Source organism: Lemur catta, chromosome 11 (genome assembly GCF_020740605.2).
Source record: "Lemur catta isolate mLemCat1 chromosome 11, mLemCat1.pri, whole genome shotgun sequence".
Lineage (NCBI taxonomy): Eukaryota > Metazoa > Chordata > Mammalia > Primates > Lemuridae > Lemur > Lemur catta.
The window spans coordinates 39,320,457-39,329,133 of NC_059138.1; positions in this window are offsets into that span (position 1 = coordinate 39,320,457).

Genomic DNA, 8,677 nt, shown 5'->3' on the forward strand with positions numbered 1-8,677 from the left:
TTTCTTCTTGTGTTTTTTTATTTTAAAAATTCACAAACTGAAACAAAGAGGCCAGTGAAAAGCTAAACTCATAATAAATTTCTTGGCTTTATAATATTCAGACATGATATATGATTCTGGCTGTTAAAGTGTATATTATCAAAGATGGCATTTAGTTTCAAAGTAGAGAAAAAAATGTTACCTTATGAATTCTCAGAACTAACCTACAGTGTTTTCCAAACTTGAGTATGAATCCTTTTAAAGGAAAAAAAAAAAAACCCTAGTGAACCTAGAGCAATGACCTATAAAATTATTATTGTAATGTAATGTATAAAATTATTATTATAAAACTGAATAAAATTGTTAAAACATCTATTTCAGACCTCTGAGGATTGACCAAAGGCAAACAACAAATTGAGAGGTGTTTATTATGAAGGACTGTTGGAGTTTGGATAAGAAAAGTGGAAGTCTGTCATCTTTTTGCCTGGAGTAGTTCCCTTCCTATCCACCCCCAACTCAATCAGCACACTAGTTTTAGTAGGGCAGGGCTAACAATGAAAACTAGCAGCTTCTGACAGAAAGGAAAGACTTGATTTGAAGTACAAGGCCAAAACAAAACAAAACAAAACAAAACAAAAAAAACCCCACACTATACATGCCAAAAATGATTATAACTGAAAGTAGTAAACTCAGTAGGAAATGAGTATGGGAAATCCACAGTTCTGCTAGCCTGAGGTCCCAGCAAACAGTGGACTAACGAGAAATGTAATGGATGAAATAAAAAAAATAAAAAAAGAAATTTAATGGGGATACCTTGGAAATCAGAGAACCTAGAAAAGCTAGAAAAACTCTCCACATATCCCTGGCCAGCTGAGGAATGACAGACATGTTCAGTTGAGACAAAAGAGGGTTTGGTAGTGAAAAGTAAAAGCTGAGAAAGGCTTGAAAAATACCTGCATCCATTGTCAGAGGTTGAAATCCTTACAGGTAAAATGTATTTGAGCACAACCTCTGCCCAAATCATTGCCTGACTACTAAGCCCTGAAGACTAGGGGAAAACTTGTAGAAAAGTAGGCTAAAAAATAGATACAAGAAAAATAATTTTTTTAAAACCTGAGCACAGACATCTGCAGCCACGTACCATGAGAGAGACAGACTCTACAGACTAATTCCAGGCAAGTTACTCTAAAACAAATCCTTTAGGGGGGAAAATCCAATTCTAGAGTTGATATCATTATTATCTAAAATGTTCAATTTTCAACAATAAATTATGAGACATGCAAAGAAACAGGAAAATGTCACCCTTACTCAGGAAAAATCCATTCAGTAGAAACTAACTCTGCGTGGCCCCAGATGTTGGTTTTAGCAGACAAAAATGTCAAAGCAGCTATTTAAAATTTGTTTTAATAAATGAAAGAAAACCATGTTTAAAGACTTAAAAGAAAGTAGAATCACTGTTACTTAACAAATAGGGACTCTCAGAGAAACAGACTATAGAAAAGAACCAAACGGAAATTCTAGAGTTAAAAACACAATAACTGAAATGAAAAATTCACCAGATGGGTTTAACAGAAGATTTGGTATGCTAAAGGGATGCATCAGTGAACTTGAAGATAAATCAGTAGGAATTATTCATTCTGCAGAACAGAGAGGGAAGAATTACAGAAAGATGAACAGCCTCAGAGACCTGTGGAAGAATATCAAGTGTACCAATGAATGTGTAATGAGAGTTCCATAAGGTTTATATGAAGAATCAATGTCTGAAAACTTCCCACATTTGATGAAAAACATTAATCTACAGACCCAAGAAAGTCAACAAGTCCCCAGTTGGATAAACACAAAGACAGCCATACCTAGACACATTATAGTTAAACACCTGAAGCCAAAGACAAGGAGAAAATCTTGAAAGCAGCAAAAGAAAAACAATTCATAGGAACATAGGAACAACAACACAATTAATGGCTAACTTCTCACCAGAAACAATGGAAACCAGGAGGCATTGTGACGAGAAATTCAGAGTGCTGAAAGAAAAACTATAAACCAAAAATTCTACACCCAAGAGAATTGTCCTTCAAAATCAAATATCACTCACCAAGTTTTTAAAAAGGAACAGTCTTGATACATGCAAGAACCTGGGTGAATCTCAAGAGAATTATGCTGAGTGGAAAACAAGCTGATCTTTTTTATATAACATTGTTGAAATGAAAAAATTTTAGAAATGGAGAATAGATGAAAGGCAGTTAGAGATTGAGAAGACGGTGGGAATGGAAGGGTATTGGTTGTGGCTATATCTTGACTTTATCAATGTCAGTATTCTGGTTATGCTATAGTACTATGGTTTTGCAAAATGTTACCACTTAGGGAAACTGGGTAAAGGATACACACGAATATCTCTGTATTATTTCTTATAACTGCCTGTGAATCTACAATTATCTTAAAATAGAAAGTTTAATTTTTAAAATTATATATAAAAATAAACACATACATATTCTAAACTTTTAAAAAAGTGAATGGACTAACCACATCAATCAAAATACAGAGACTGTCAGACTGGCTAGCAAACAATCCAGGTATCCATCAACTGGTAATGGATAAGCAAAATGCACTTAATCTATACAACAGTTTATTCAGCCACAAAAATGAAAAACTACTGATACATGCTACAAGATGGGTGAACCTCAAAAGCATTATGCTAATTGAAAGATTCCAGACACAAAAGATTCCCTTTATATTAAATTTCTAGAAAAGGAAAATCTCTAGAGAGTAGATCAATGATTGCCTGGAGCTGGAGGTCAGGGCAGGCATTGACAAGTGGGCACAAGAGGACGCTTTGGGGAAATGGAAATGTTGTATATTAAAACCGGCTTAAGGTGAGATTGCACAACTGTAGACATTTTCTAAATCATTAAACTGCACACTTATAATGGTTGGCTTTTATGACATGTAAATTATACATTAATATAACTGTTTACAAATTAAATTTAAATTAATGCTTATACCTTTTATAAAACCAACTCAAGAAATTATTGACCCAAAAGAAATTTACAAATTAAATATGTTAGACCACCAAACTAATAAAATTGAAATTAACACTTCCAGAATATAACTGGAAAGTTTAAAGATACTACTCAACAAAAATCTTTTTCTTGCATATTATTTATTCATTTATAATAACTGTGCAAGTTGAGATTCAGAAAGACAAGATCAACTCAATAAATCCTCACTCACTGTGAATTTGGCCATGGTTGATCTGGCACAGGTATTTTAGAGGCTGCAGTGGCTAGACTACAATATGCTCCTTGGCAACACAACTCTCGCACCACTTCTCTCCCTCCAAACTACTGCAAAACTTTCCTTTGCACAGTTGAACCATGATGTGCTTTGGCTTTCACTAGAACATAAGCTCCACAGGAACAGGGACTTTTTCTTATTCAGTGCTGTGTTTCCAAAGCAAAGAACAGTGCATGAAATATTGCAGATATTGAAAGAATAAATGAATTAATTTATATATAAAGACCATTTTATTATGTGTTATTACTTCACAATATTACTCTGATGCACTGCATCATTTTCAAATGGTGATATTATAGTTACTAAATAAGAAATTAACATCTTATTCCATGAAAATGACTTTCAGTTGCAAATTATCCCTGCAAAAGAGAAAGTTTCTTCTTTTCTTGTTTGTTTGTTTGTTTGTTTTGTCTTTGAAATTAGTAAGAGTTGTATAACAGCAGTTGTGGAATGAGTGTTATTTTGTCACTAGGATGTGTAGTGGAGCTGGACATGGTTGCCAACACATTAAAAACTAAACTCCCTACTGGATCACTCAATATCAATGCAATCATAAATATGGAGCCCTTCTCTGCTCTAAAACTGTCAGCATGTTTCCCAGCCCATTTTCCCAGCAGACAGTAAGTGAATCCAATAATTTGAAATATGCTTATATTAATTTTGAAATTAGCATTTAATTAAAAACTACATTTAAAATTCTCCTATAGAACTGACAAATGCTGAAAAATACGTCATGTGGATTTCAGTTTAAGAAGCCCTGGACTAAATCACTATGCATTTCACCTGGTAATGTTTCTTAGTTTTTTTGTTTGTTTGTTCGTTTGTTTGTCTGTTTTGAGTAATTAGTTTTCATTAGTATCCTTGATAAAAGCATGAACTACTGCTTCAACTAATTATTCTATTGGGAGGGGTATTCTATTTATTGAATTTTTTATTGAAAACACCTGTCTTTAAATATTTTCCAGGCACAATTCATTCCTGCTGTATCTTAATGGTGGAAAACTCTGAAATCTCAGCTGAGTACTTCTTTAAATGCTGAAGCAGATTCTTATTTATAAAGGGGCTCCACACAAGGGAAGGAGAGAGGGAAATGAAGCCTGCTCACCAGCAACCTTCTGGCCCACCCCCAGGCAGAGGCAGTCCTTTGGGAAGGAAGACTAGTGGCACTTCCAATTTCCTCCACAAAATGTTGGCTCTGACTTTGTGGGTTTTATACCCATAGAATTCTGATTAATCAACAATATTGAAAATGTTAAATTGTCACTTGAAAGATTTTCAGAGAATTCCACAAAGATTTTATTCCCAAAACTTGACTTTAAAAATCTGGTATTTATGAGAAAGCTGAACAGATAGAGTAATTATTCACATTTTTCAAGGTTTAGTAAATTAATTTTCTTCATTCATTGATACAAATAAATACTAACTAGAGCCTACTATAGGCTGTATACTGTGCTAGTTGCTGGGGTTACAAGACACAGTCCCTGCCTGAAGGAACTCACACAATCAGGTAAAAGACACATACAAATCAACTGTTGCAATGCAGTATGGTAAGTTCTTACATCTGACAGAAGTGGCCTCTGAGGACAGAGGGAAAGCATATAACTACCCTGCGATCCACAAAAGCTCCCTTGATGAGGGACCGATTGGTGGAGGTATGGACAGAAGTGAGAACAAGCAGGGAGGGTGTTGCAAGAAGAGGAAGCAAAGGCAGTATGGCAGGAGAGAATTAGAGAACTTGGAATTGAAGAGGAGAGGTATGTCTATTCTTTTATTCATCTGTTCTGTCCATCCATCCAACAAACACTCATTAATTATCTCTAAAATCCCAGATGTTGGTCTAAATGGTATGAATTCAAAGGTTATTAAGATTTGACCCCTATTACTCTAAAGAAACCAGAGTTCAGTGAATTAGGAGAGACTTAAATAAATGCAGAATATCCTATCTATTTCTTCTTTTTTAAAAAAATTTTTGGAAAATATATATAATATAAAATTAAATTTACCACCATCTTAACCACTGTTAAGTTTGCAGTGACATAGTTATTAAGTATTTAATATATTCACATTGTTGTGCAACAGATATCTACAACATTTTCCTCTTGCAAAACTGAAACTCTTTACCCACTAAACACTAATCCCTCCTTCACTCTCCCCCTAGTCCTTAGTAGCTATCATTCTTCTTCCTGATTCTATGAGTTTGATGACTTTAGATACTTCACATGGGTGGAATCATATAGTATCTGTCTTTTTGTGGCTGGCTTATTTCACTTAGAATGATGTCCTGGAGGTTCATCCATGTTGTAGCATGTGACAGGATTTCTTTCTTTTCAGGACTGTATAATATTCTACTGTATGCACATATAGCACATTTTCTTTATCTGTTCATCTCTCAACAGACATTTGGGTTGCTTCCATCTCTTGGTTATTGTAATGCTGCAATGAACATGGGTGTGAAAATATCTTTCCTAGATCTTGCTTTGAATTCTTTTGGATATATACACAGAAGTGGGATTGCTGGATCATATAGTAGTTCTATTTTTAACTTTTTGTAGAAAACTCTATAATGTTTACTATAATGGCTGTACCATTTTACATTCTCACCAATAGGTGCACAAGGATTCCAATTTTCCCACATCCTTGCTACCACTTATTATTTTCTATTCTTTTGACAGTGTCCATCCTAATGGGTGTGAGATGATATCTCACTGTGGTTTTGATTTTCATTTCTCTTATGATTAATGACATAGTGCATCCTTTCACATGTTTATTGGCCATTTGTTTATTTTCTTTAGAGAATTATCTATTGAAGTCTTTTGACCACTTTTTAATTGGGTTTATTGTTGTTGTTGTTGTTGTTGTTGTTGTTGTTGTTGTTGTTGAGTTAAAGAAGTTCCATATATATTCTGGATATTAACCCCTTATCAGACATATGATTTCTAAATATTTTTCTTGCATTCCATAGGTTGCTTTTTCACACTGTTGATTATTTCTTTTTATGCACAGATTTTAAGTTTGATGTAGTCTCATGTACCTATTTTTGCTTTTGTTGCCTGTGCTTTTGGTGTTGTATGCAAAAAGTCACTGCCAAATTGATGGTCCTAAAGCATTTTCCCTATGTTTTCTTTGAGAAGTTCTATAGTTTTAGGTCTTATGTCTAGTTTGTTATTCCATTTTTAGTTGATTTTTGCGTATGGCATAAAATAATGGTCCAACTTCATCCTTACGCATATAGTTATCCAGTTTTCCCAGCACTATTTGTTGAAGAGACTATCCTTTCCCTATTGTGTAGACTTGGTGCTCTTGTCAAAAATCAAGTGGCCATATAAGCAAGAGTTTATTTTGGGGGTCTTTTCTTTCTTCCATTGGTCTATATATCTGTCTTTATGCCAGTACCACCCACATCATGTGGATTAATGTTGATTTATAATATATTTTGAAATCGGGAAATTTGAGGCTTCCAACTTTGTACTTCTTTATCAAGATTTTTTTTTTTTTTTTGCTATTCAGGGCTCCTTGAAATTCCTTATAAATTTTAGGATGCTTTCCTTATTTCTGCAAAAAATGTCGTTGGAGTTTTTTGTAGGGGAGGGTTGCTTGTTTGTTTTTTTAGAAATAATATCTTGCTCTGTCACCCAGGCTGGAATACAGTGGCACAACTATAGCTCATCATAACCTTGAACTCCCAGGCTCAAGCAATCCTCCCAACCTCAGCCTGGGTGTAGTTGGGACTACAGGCACATGCCACCATACCTGCCTAATTTTTCTATTTATAGAGCCAGAATCTCACTAGGTTTCCCAGGCTAGTCTTGAACTCCTGGCCTCAAGCAATGTCACTGGGATTTTGATAGGGATTGCACTGAATCTACAGATCATATTACATAGTATGGACATTTTAATAGTATTAAGTCTTCTAATTCACAAGCATGGGATGTTTCATCATTTATTTGTATCTTCTTTGATTTCTTTTACCAATGCTTTGTAGTTTTCAGGATACAAGTCTTTCATCTCCTTGGTTAAGTTTATTCCTCAGTATTTTATCCTTTTTGATGCTACAATAAATGGAATTATTTTCTTAATGTCCTTTCCAGTTTATTAGTGTATAGAAAAGTAACTGATTTCTGTGTATTTATTTTTTATCCTGTTACTTTGCTGAAATACTTTATTTATTTTAACAGGTTTTTGTGGAATCTTTAGGGTTTTCTACATATAAGATCATGTCCTCTGCAAAGAGAGATAAGTTGATTTCTTTTTTTTTCCAATTTGGATGCCTTTAATTTCTTTTTCTTGTTTAATTGCTCTGGATAGAATTTCTAGTACTATGTCAAATAGTACTGGTGAAGGTGGGGATACTTGCTTTGTTCCTTATCTTAGAGAAAAAACTTCCAGTCTTTTACCATTAGGTATGATGTTAGCTTTGGGCTTTTCAAATATGGTTTTTATTATGTTGAGGTAGTTTCCTTCTATTCCTAGTTTGTTGAGCATTTTCATCATGAAAAGATGTTGGATTTTGTCAAATAATTTTTCTGCATCAGTTGAGATGACCACGTGGTTGTTCTTCATTCTGTTAATGTGGTGTATTACAATGATTGATTTTCATGTGTTTAACCATCCTTGCATTCCAGAAAGAAATCACACTTTGTCATGGAGTATAATTTTCTTAATGTGCTGTGGAGTTTGGTTTCATAGCATTTTGTTGAAGATTTTGGCATCAATATTTATTGGGGATAGTGGTCTGTAGTTTTATTTTCTTGTTGTGTCTTTGTTTTATTTTGGTATCAGAATAATGCTGGACTCATAGAATGAGTTTGGAAGTATTCCTTTATCTTCAAATCTTTGGAAGAGTTTAGGGAAGATTAGTAATAAATATTTAGTAGAATTCTCTAGCAAAGCCATCTGGTCCTGGGCTTTTCTTTGTTGGGAAGTTTTTGTTTACTCCTTCAATCTCATTACTGCTTATATATATGTTAAGTTTTTTTATTTCTTTATGATTCAGTCTAGTAGTTGTTTCTAGGAATTTTTCCATTTCTCCCAGGTTTTCCATTTTGTTGCTGTCTAATTGCTCCTATATACATATATATATATATGTTTAGACAGACTCTCACTCTGTCACCCAGGCTAGAGTGCAGTGGCATCATCATAGCTCACTGTAACCTCAAACTCCCGGGCTTAAGCAATCCTCCTGCCTCAGCCTCCTGCCTAGCTGGGACTACAGCCATGTGCCATTATGCCTGGCTAATTTTTCTGTTTTTAATAGAGACGAGGTCTCACTCTTGCTCACGCTGATCTCGAACTCCTGAGTTCAAGCAGTCCTCCCACCTTGGCCTCCCAGAGTGCTAGGATTATAGGCATGAGCCACCACACCTGGCCATACTTCTTAAATCTGTTCAATTTTCTTCATTTTTACCCC